The following is an 11,237-nucleotide window of genomic DNA, read 5'->3' on the forward strand; positions in this document are numbered from 1 at the left end:
TATTCACTGATTTCCACTATTCTCGGGCTACATACTTGACCAAACTTATGCTAAGATTCACTTTGCCATTATATTTGTAGGTGTTAACATAACTTTCTTTCCACAACACTTTCTTGGCCTATCCAGAATACCTCGACGATACTCAGACTATCCCAATGCGTACACTACATGAAACATTATTTCATCTGTAGGCTCATTCATCTCACTGACAGCAGTAATCCTAATAATTTTCATGATCTGAGAGGCCTTCTCCTCAAAAGGAAAAGTTTTAACCATTGAACGAATGGCCATTAACCTAGAATGACTCTACGGCTGCCCTCCTCCCTATCACACATTTGAAGAATCTACTTACATAAAACTCTGGATGAAAAAGGAAGGATTTGAACCCCCCAAAATTGATTTCAAGCCAATCCCATAGACCCTATGACTTTTTCAATAAGATATTAGTAAAAGAATTACATAACTTTGTCAAAGTTAACTTATAGATCAAAACTCTATATATCTTAATGGCAACACCAGCTCAACTAGGCCTACAGAATGCTACATCCCCCATCATAGAGGAACTCATTGCCTTTCACGACCATGCCCTTATAATTATCTTCCTAATTAGCTCGCTAGTCCTGTATACTATCTCTCTAATGCTTACTACAAAATTAACTCACACTAGTACTATAAATGCTCAAGAAATCGAAATAATCTGAACCATTCTACCCGCCACTATTCTTATTATAATTGCTCTCCCATCTTTACGCATCTTGTACATAACAGACAAATTTAATAAGCCCTACTTAACCCTCAAAGCGATTGGTCACCAATGGTATTAAGTTACGAGTACTCAGATTATGAAGATCTAGCCTTCGACTCTTACATCATACCAACATACTTCCTTGAGCCAGGCGAGTTTCGACTTCTTGAAGTAGGCAACTGAACAACTCTACCAATAGAGGCAGATATCCGTATACTAGTCTCATCACATGATGTTTTACACTCATGAGCCGTTCCATCACTAGGCGTTAAAACAGATGCAGTCCCAGGACGCTTAAACCAAGCCATACTAGCCTCCATATGACCAGGATTATTTTATGGGCAATGCTCAGAAATCTGCGGATCAAATCACAGTTTTGTACCCATTGTCCTAGAATTCATCTATTTCCAAGATTTCGAAGTATGAGCTTCATACTTATATATTGTATCACTGTAAAGCTACCTAGCATTAACCTTTTAAGTTAAAGACTGAGACAGCCCCTCTCTACAGTGAGTGCCTCAGTTAGATATCTCACCATGACCAGTGGTGATTTTATTGATAGCTGTGACCCTCTTTTACATTATTCAACTAAAAACACTGAATTTTATCCTCCATACTACTTCATTATCAAAATTAATTAAAATACAAAAACAACACAACCTGAAAACCAAAATGACCCAAAATCTATTCTCCTCCTTCAGCATCCCTATAATCTTAGGAATCCCCCTAACAGCGCTAATCATCATATTCCCCTCTACACTAATCCTACCTCCCAATAATCCAATCAATAACCAACTCTCCTCTCTTCAACAAGAGATCCTATTCAGACATCCTTGTTGCTTGTACAAGGACTCAGACCAGTGGCTGCTGGAGATGGCTGCATGATGCATTTAGAGGAGTGGGCTGCAGGTTGTATCTTACCTGGGAGTGATCTGGAGGAGAGGGTCTGGCCACAGGGCACATCACCATTGCTCTCTGTGTCCTGAGGTGGGGAGGCTAATGGCAGTTGCCCCTTGTCACACACCTGATACTGCCAGTGTCCAGGTGGCATGTCTGGCCCACTGAGACTGGGGCCTGCCCAGCAGTCAGGGAGTAGAGGTGAGTGTCCTGGAGTGAACTGGGGGCCTGAATGACCAACTCAAGCTGGGCACTCATGCAAGCAATGTGTCCAACAGGCTTAGCAGACAGTAAGCACTCACACCGTTTTGGAAGGCAGGTCTGGGAGCTCCTTATGGACCATCTGGTCCAGTTCCCTCATTTTGAGGATGGAAGCATGGAGCCCGGAAAAGGGAATGAACTTGCCCAAGGCCAACAGAGGTAACCAGAATTCAGATTTCCTCACTTTCCCAGGCAGCCAGTGCAGCGGACATAGAGCTAGGTGGGGTCACAGACCTCAGATCTTCTGCCATTCACCTGTGGGCCATTCATTTTACCCACTGGTCCCTTTTTCCTTATTCATGGCAGCTCAGAACTCAAGGGAGGGTGAGATCAGGTTCCTCTGCCTCCAGGCATGGGTGTGTATGTGCATGTGTGCTTAATCCATGGGAATTAGAACCTCTCCCTTTCCTTCAAATATCCATGGCTCATCTCTGCCACCTCTGTGCTCTATCCCAATGTAGAACACAGTTCTTGCTGTCTAACTGCAGTCATTCCTGCTTTGCTTTCGGTTTGGTTTGTTTTAACCTCTAGGCACAGGTTGGTTTTGCTGATGAATGTGAGGAGTGGATTGAAATGAGCAGATTAACTTCTATCCTCATTCTGTGTCCAATTTCAGTGGGAAAAAGGTCACAGGAAAGACTCTAGCTCTCCATTCTCTCAACAATGAATTGAGGACAAGTGGAAAAGAATGAGGAAGATCAGCCAGGCTTCCGAAGTTTCCAGCCCTCCGAGCTCTGGAGGGAAAGTGGAGGGCAGTGTCTTTCAGAGGTAAGGAGGCGGTACAGCCTTGACCCATGAAGCCAGGCAAATAAAAACCGCCCTTTGTGGGCTTGTTACAAATTCTATCACTTCTCTCCACTCCTCATGACTACAGATGTGGAACATGCATACCCTGTTCCAGATTCTCTCTGCATTTTATTATTTTTGAGAAAATACAAACAGCTTCCTTTGTTCTCCTTGTGGATTGGAGAGAACATTCCTCTCCATTCCTTTGTCTGGAATGGAGAGAAAGGAGGAAGAAGGGTTCAGTCTTCAACCCCCAAGAAGGGGAATCCCTCTTGAGCTGGTGCTAAGTGACCATGCCCACTGCGGGTAGAGGAGTAGAGAGACTTCCACAAGGCACCCAATCTGGGGAATCAGACCTACAAGTCAAGGTACTTGCGGCCAATACAAGACATAAGATGAACTAAACTGTGGGAATTGTGGGTCACCTCACATATACAGGTAGTAAGAAGGGAAAGATCAGTGTGGACTATTGCAGTTAGTTGGGATAGGGCAGGATAAGAGGAACAGGAACAGGAGGCTCAGGTGTTCAAGGGGGAAGAGGGAAGAAAGCAGAGGTCCAAGCTGTGAAGGAGAAGAAATAAAACTGGAGAGTTAGGCTGATTTGAGGGCTGTATGGATGGAGGCTAGGGAAGGAGCAAATTGATAAAGAATCAGACAGGGTAGGGGAAGGAGGAGCTGGTTCTTCGATGTCAAGGCAGACAAAAGAAGAGTAAGTCAGCATGTGCTCTGATAGCCTAGGAGGGCTTTGGGGGACAGTGACATATCCACATCCATTTTCCAACAGTTTTGGGAGGTGGGATGAGTAGGAATGGAGAGATCTGGCAAGTGGGACAGAAAGAGGGAAGATGGGCAGTTTCCCATGGAACAGACCTGCCATGGGTCTCAATTCCCACAAGCCCTGGAGATTTCCTCATTAATTCTACAGATGTACTCATCAGGCACAAGAAGGGACAGGGGCTTGGTGGTGAGGAGCCTAGTCCTGTCAGGTCAAGTTCGTCTCTCCACACCCTCCTTCGAGAAGCCTGGGATGAGTATGTTGGCCTTGCCACCTGCTTGGGGGGCTTATCTGAGAGTAATGGGAGTGCCCTCTCTGACTACGCTGGTCTACCCTCATCTGCCCCTTCCCTGAGGGCCTATGTCACTTGCTTCCTGAGTCCCAGAAGCATGATTAACCATTTGATTGCATGCTCTTTTGAGACACTTCTGCTTCTTAGCATTAACTTTGTCTCCTCAACCACAACATGTGAGTATCACATGAAGTCTGGGAGCTTGGAGGCACTGAATAAACCCAAAACCTTTCATATGCACAGCGCTTGACTCTTAAATTAGGGAGAAAGCTAAGCTGCAGAGAATCCTCAGTATACAGTGCCATCAAGAACATGGAAGTCCATTTCCCTTTCTGACAAAGCATGGCTGATGCTGCAGGAGCTGGATCCAGTGCTCTTCCGTCTGCTGGAGTTCCTTTCAGAAACAGAGAATCCTTTATTGCCCATGGGATGAAGTTTCTCAGTCCTTCCCATAGCACTTGAAGCTCTCAATCACTTGGCCTTGGCCTAAAGTCCTGTCCTTATTTCTCATTAGTGTCTTATCATCATCACCACCAAATAAAATTAACTGGCTTTAATTGAGCACTTATTTATGCCAGGGACTGTTCTGAGCATTAGATGTGTAATAACTTTTAATCTTTACAAAAACCCTAGGGGCAGAGACTATTCCTCTTCATTTCATGAAGGAGGAAACTGAGGCACAGAGAAACGAACTTGCCTGAGGTCTCTTAGATAGCACATGGTGGGACAGTGGCTGCATCTGACCCAGAACTTCTTGCTGTGCCTCAACCACACCATGTTGGCTCAGGACTTGCAGCTTTTAGCCAAGCTGGTCCCCCTGTCTACCTCTCAGCTTCTCACCTACCTGCTGAACAGCGGCATAAGACCTGCCTGCAAGGTCTGTCTTAAAAATACCTCTTCTGGAAAGTCTTCTCCAGCTCCCCCGGGAAGCTCCTCTCTCTGGACTCCCCAGCACACTCCGATTCTGGTACCCAACACACCATACTGCTAGTATTCATTCATGTGCCTGTGGCTTCCCTCAAAGGAAGAAACCACCCTTTTTCTATTTTTGCACTCTTTTAAATAAACACTTAATTGACATGAAGGAACGACATTGTCAACTTCAAGGCTTTTTTCTCCCTCCCTCCAAGGTCTGGTGTGGAGCAAGGATTCAACAAGCATTCACTGAATGGAGACAACTTTCTGCCCTGGCTTGGCTCTTCTGTGACCACCCTGTCCCCAGCTCTTTGCTGACTGGGAGAATCCAGACATCTCGTACAGCTGCAGCTCTGTGTGGCCCACTTTGGCTGGAATTCAAGGAGTAATTACAGAAAAACGAGTATTATTACAAACCACATCAATCAACGTCCGTCTCCTCAAATGCTCTCACCAGGAAACAGGGATGATCTCAGCCAGACGTTGTCTTGTTTAAGCCCAAATGTCTTTCTGGTGACCAGGAAATGTGTGCACCTTGGAGGGACACCAGCATTGATCATCTGTAACAGAGTCTGTAGGATGTACTGCTTGTCCAGTTTGAGGCTGCAGGTCCCTGGAGGCAGGCAGACCTGAATTCAATTACCGTCTGTCACTTTCTCTCTCTGTGGACTTGCACAAGGAGCTTAACTTATCTGATTCTAATTGTTTTTATAGGTGATGTGGAGACAGTAATACTTCCTGGGAGTGTTGCTGTGATGATAAATGACATGGCATGTCTAAAGTGTCCAAAGATTTCCTAAATGGCTAAAAAAGTAAAAGCTTCCTTCTCCTCCCACTTCTCAATTAATCACTGTATTCTTTGTTTTACACTGGGGGCATAGTTTTGTAATCACGAGGACTTTGCATCAGCAGCTTGATGCTAAGGCCCAACTTTATCTATGTGCCTCCCAGAGCTCAGAGGAACCAGGACAGAGAAGTTTTCCTGGAGAAACTGGGGCTTGCTCTGGGCATAGGAAGAAGAATCACATTAAAAATCAAATTTAAAGATATTCTGGGGAGTGCTAGGATAACTTGGATAAAAGGAGAAAAGCAACTGGGAAGTAGAGGATCCTCAGCCATGAAACTCCTCCCACTATACGATACCACCGCGGAAACCGTCCATGCTCAGTCTGCAAAGGAAGTCGTCTGTGTGATAAAGCCTGGATGTAGAGCCTGGGAAGCATCATGGATGGGGAGGGTGGGACTTTGCTGCTGTAAGATGTCTGGGGAGAGGAACTCCTTGCCCTGGACCACTGGCACATGTAGCAACCTGTTTAAAGAAAATTTCTAAAACTTGAGACTCAAGTAGCCAAGTGCCTCCATTTGCATGGATGGAGCTTGGGCATGGTGGATTTTGGATGATTTTTGTCAATCTATTCAATTCAACTTAATAAAATATCCTGATACCCTCTTTGGGTGAGACATAGCACTAGGAGTTGGGAATCCAGGAGAGAACAAGACAAATTGGCTCTCTGTGCTGCTCGCAGTCTTCTAGAATCAAGTAGGGGGAGGAATGGATTGGAAACATCGGGTGCTGACCCCTGCCTGAGGGCAAAGGGAGGCCCGACTTGAGACTAGAAGGAGGAGAGTGTCTGCTGCCATTATGCTGTGCCAGGTGGGTCTATTTTCTCCACTTATTATTTACTTTGTCGCGTATTAGCTGTGCTACTACAGGAACATCACTGAATTTTTCTGAGCTTCAGTTTCCTTTTTTGTATGATGGGACTACTGATAAAAACTTCCCATTTGAAATAAGCTTTGTGAATATTAAGAGAGACAATGAGTATAACATATTTATGCAGTGTAATTTCCAGACAGGTGCTGGTGGCAATGGTAGCAGAGATTTAACGCTAAGAGGTCCAGGTGCTTCCATATTGACCTGGATTCTCCAGTCTGGCAAACTCATCCCCTCATCTGAGGGTCTTGAGCTTCACCACCCCACACCCTCCTCCAGGCACGTGTGTTATAAGGAAGGAGTCACCAATGGTGGCCTCTCAGGCAACAGCTGTGAGACAGAAATTCAGATGATGGCCTCCAGGTCTTTCTGTAAATCAAGAAGCATAAGATTATATCTGACAGGGATTGTACTTTTGTGTCTTCTGAGTTCCCTTCAGAATTCCCTGGGCTCAGGACTTTGACAGCTGCAGATGACGCCTTAAATAACTACTCCATCCTGAGTATCTTCTGGGGAAGAGTGAATAAACAATGATTTCACAAGATGTTGGTCAGGACATGGAGAAGAATCCAAAGTGATCTTTTCTCTCACATCCCTCCCACAGGCAGGTTCTTAGGATGTCAGCGCTGATGCTCAAGAAGTGGTGTACAGGAAAGACATTGCACTGTCTCTTCCCACAGGGAGGTGGGGATGGCCATCCTTGGGACTAGACCAAACTGGACAGAAGTCGTCACATAAGAAAATTTCTACTACCCATTCCATGCTCTGTGGATCACAGCCTCCCCAGATGCAGTCATCATTAGAGTGAATGTTCACATTTCTCATTCCTTACTGCTGGCTGCCCTGACCTGCCAGAGGGTGAAGTCTCTGTTTCCTTCTATAAACAGAGCAGAGGACATGGAAAATCTTTGGTGGCTTTTGGCAGGAGGAGGATCAAAGCAGTATTCAGCAGCCAAACGCACAGTCAAAAAGGCTGAGATCAAAGACGAAGGATTTGATTTGAGGGTAAGCTCTCCTGTTCCTCATGATAGTCCTCACCAAGGCTGTAATCTTTCCATGTTGAAAGGAAGAAGGATGAGGAATTTTGGCTGCTGCTGGCTGCTAAAGTCACGTGCTAACAGACAGACAGTCCCAGCACAGCTGCAATGTAATTGTAAGCCTCAAAATTAAAATGAAACCTATTGATACATAAGAGGAAAAGAGGAACAACATGAGTGGGGTCAGAAAAAAACATTTGCAAGAGCCCTTGGGTTGGCCTAAATCCTACATATAAAACGAGAGGTGTAAGTGTTTGCCATGGAAACCGTCAGAGTGAATCTGGGGAAATTCAGGTCTTGGCAGGTGATTCCAGTCCTCCAGTATGGCTGGTGCTCAGTGCACCCGGGAAAATAAATGATGCCTTGATAAATAGAAAATCTGGAGAGGGCAGAGCCAAGGAGTGGATGCATTTTGTAAGAGGAAGGCTTCCTTGTCAGGATGGGGAATTTGCTTCCATAACTCTATGGTTGGGCAGCTTTGTGTATTTTTTTTGCTGAGGGGCTTTATTTTAACCTTATAGTGTGAAGCTTTAAAAACAAAACAAACGTATGTTAATAAGATGCCTACAAGGTATGTGTTTGCTGGATTTATTTCCCTTCCTTTCTGGGAAAGGGCCTGTATTAGTCTGTTTTCATACTGCTGATAAAGATACACCCGAGACTGAGTAATTTATAAAGAAAAGAGGTTTAATTGACTTGTAGTTCCGCATGGCTCGGGAGGCCTCACAATCATGGCAGAAGGAGAATGAGGGGCAAAATCACATCTTACGTGGCAGCAGGCAAGACAGCATGTCCAGGGGAACGCCCCCCCTCTTTATAAAACCATCAGATCTTGTGATACTTATTCACTATCAGAACAGCATAGGAAAGACCCACCCCCATGATTCAATTACCTCCTCCCAGGTCCCTTCCATGACACTTGGAAATTATGAGAGCTACAATTCAAGATGAGGCTTGGAATTATGGGAGCTACAGCCAAACCATTTCAGGGCCCTGGCCTGGGTATGAGAGAGTTGGGTAGCTCTCCCCCTGACTCACGCAAATCCCTTCCTCTTCGTGCTTCAGTTTCCCTGTAGCACAATGAGGATGCAGGATAGGATAAGTACTTCCCACGTGCACTTATAGACAAGTGTTTGAACAAAACCTGAGCAAGTCACTGGATGAGGTTTAAGTGTGCTGGTACTAAAAGGAGTGTGAGTGAGCTGAATACTGTATAAGCTTGCAGGTCCAACTGCCTACCACTCCCTGGCTTTTGGCTGCAGAGTGAGAGCAAGCTCAGCTCTTGTTCCTCACTCTAAATCTGTTTGGCACGCTTGGTTTTTTCCCCCCGGACAATCACCAGGGGCCATCTCAGCCCTGACAAGCAGAGCTTTGTTGTAGGCTGTGGGTCTTCAGCCCCTGGAAGTGGCTGTGACATTGTAATTTCATTTTTCCTGGAAGACAAGTTCCCCTCCTCTCTTTCAGGCCTTTGCACAAGCTTTATTACGGGATGCCCTGGGCTCATTCCTCCAAGGTGATAGGCTCCTTGTCCCTTGAGGCAAAACTATTATTCCTCAAGAGGAAAGCTTTGTCATTCCCAATGTGCCCCATACATGCCTCTTCTGTCTTGATCAGCGTGCGTGGGTGTTAATCTTGCTCAGTTCTCTGCAGCTGGCCTCACTTTGCATGGTGGTTTGGAGATAAGGTTATTTTGTTCCCATTTTCTTTCTTTTTAAGCAGACAGATTTTCTTTTGAATCTGAATGGATATCATCCCAAGTTTGTGATGGGAGACAACTCTCTGGGAAACTTCTCCTGGGGCAGGGCATGAGAGCAGTAAGTGGGAAGGAAGCCATTTCCTCTGGTTGGAGAAGTGAGCCTGCTATGGAGGTCAGGCTTCTGTGTTGACAGAGAAGGTCACTAGGGATGAAGAAGGTCTGCATTCGAGTCTGGATCCGCAGTTGCTGCCCTGTGACCTTGGGAAATCCCTTACCTTCTCTCGGCCACGTGGCTGCCATCTGTGCAACGAGGGGTTTGGATTTGATTATAGCTTGCGAATTTTAAAAATACTTCAGAACCATCTCTTCAGTTGAAATCTATTGAAACCCGATATGAGTCATGGGAAACCACTGGGTGTTTTTGTAGGTCAAAAATTTCAAATATAGGCATCATCTGTTTAGCCAAGGGTTTCTCAGTCTTAGCACTGTTGAGCTTTTGGGCCAGATAATTGTAGGAGGCTGCCCTGTAGGATGTTTGGTGGCATTCCTGACCTCCACCCAGTAGATATCAGTACCTCCCCACTAGCTGTGACTACCGAATATCTTCAGACATTGCCAAATGTCTTCTGGGGGACAAAAGCACTTTTGTTGGGAACCACTGCCTCAACCTAGTAAACCTACAAGGTGAGATTCTCCTTTGAAGGTCCATGGAAGGAGTGTTACCTAGATCCACGCTCTGTGGTACCAGAGGTTCTTTTGATGAACCAGTGTTGCAGGAGGCAGTTTGAAAATAGATAGATTCAGAATGCTGAAGTCTCTCAGCTCAACACTGCCATATGAATCCAGGATCCTCTTTCCAAGTTGGATTTTTCATGGGGCCTCTGGAGGGAATTTCAACAGCTTGCTCAGTTTTGCTAGCTCCCGATTCAGAAGGACATGCAGCGGGGCAAGATGCTTTCCTAGCCATTCTCATTTGGAAACCTTCTCCAGCAAGCCTTCCATCATAATGGCAATGAGAGTACAAGCTCTTGACTCCTGTATCTACCCTGAAAGGGGCCTGTCCATTCTGTGCTACCAATCGGAACTGCTCCCCACTCCCTCTATAGGCTCAGGCATTCAGGACCTTTGAGATGCTAGCATCAGGACATAGGGCAGGCATTTGAACAGGAGCGTCTCCAGATAGGTAGGCCAGGTGCATGCTTTGCTGGGGCTTGGTGATAAACAAACCTGTGGTGTATTTGGAGCCATGCTGAGTCATGTTGTATGGGGTTTTTAATGCTTACCTTAGCACCCCTGTTTCAGTCTCCCCCAGGTATTACCAGACTAGCTGTAGGAACTTAAAAAAACTTCTCCTTCCTTATGTACAAAATGTAGCCACCAAGCCTTCCATTATAGGGTGGTTGAGAAGAGTAAATTTGGCTGCCTATGGAGGGCCAGACACACAGTGGTCTCTGGGAAAGTGGTCACAAGGGTGACCATGTCTGTGATGATCTCAGGGTTGACATCACCATGCCCTGGTCTTCCTGGTCAGAAGATCTTCCAAGAAGGCCCTCAGCCTCTCCCATGGTGGTAGAGACCTGGATGGACTGGCAGGGGCCCCTGGGCGCCATATGCCTCCTAGGGATGCATCCCTTTATGAGGACAAAACCTTTTTTCCATAATTGGAGATGAGACTTTAAAGCATTTCTCCTCCCTGAGTCTCAGTTTCCTGGTCTGTTGAAATGACCTCATGGGGTTGTTCATTCATTCCACAGATACTTATTGATTGTCTATGATGTGCCATTAGACTTCACTTGGAGTCTTCCTTTTCAAAGATCTCTTCAGGGGTTGTTTGCTTTTATTTTACTTCAATTTATGTTTTTCCTCAAAATAAGCAGAATGAGCTTTTTTTTCCCTGATTCTAAACACAGTGCATGCTTATTGTAGGCAAAGTTTCAAACAATGCAGAAAAATATGAAAAAAATAAAAATCACTCAGTCTCCTGTCCTGCAGATCTTCCCATGCTAGAAACCTGCGGCCACTTTGCAGAGTTTCTTGATGCATCTACAGCTGATTTTACATGTATGAACTTAAAGAATTACCCACTATTTATTTTACTTTTTAAAATTGAAGTATAATA

The sequence above is a fragment of the Saimiri boliviensis genome, chromosome 1 (assembly GCF_048565385.1).
Source record: "Saimiri boliviensis isolate mSaiBol1 chromosome 1, mSaiBol1.pri, whole genome shotgun sequence".
NCBI lineage: Eukaryota > Metazoa > Chordata > Mammalia > Primates > Cebidae > Saimiri > Saimiri boliviensis.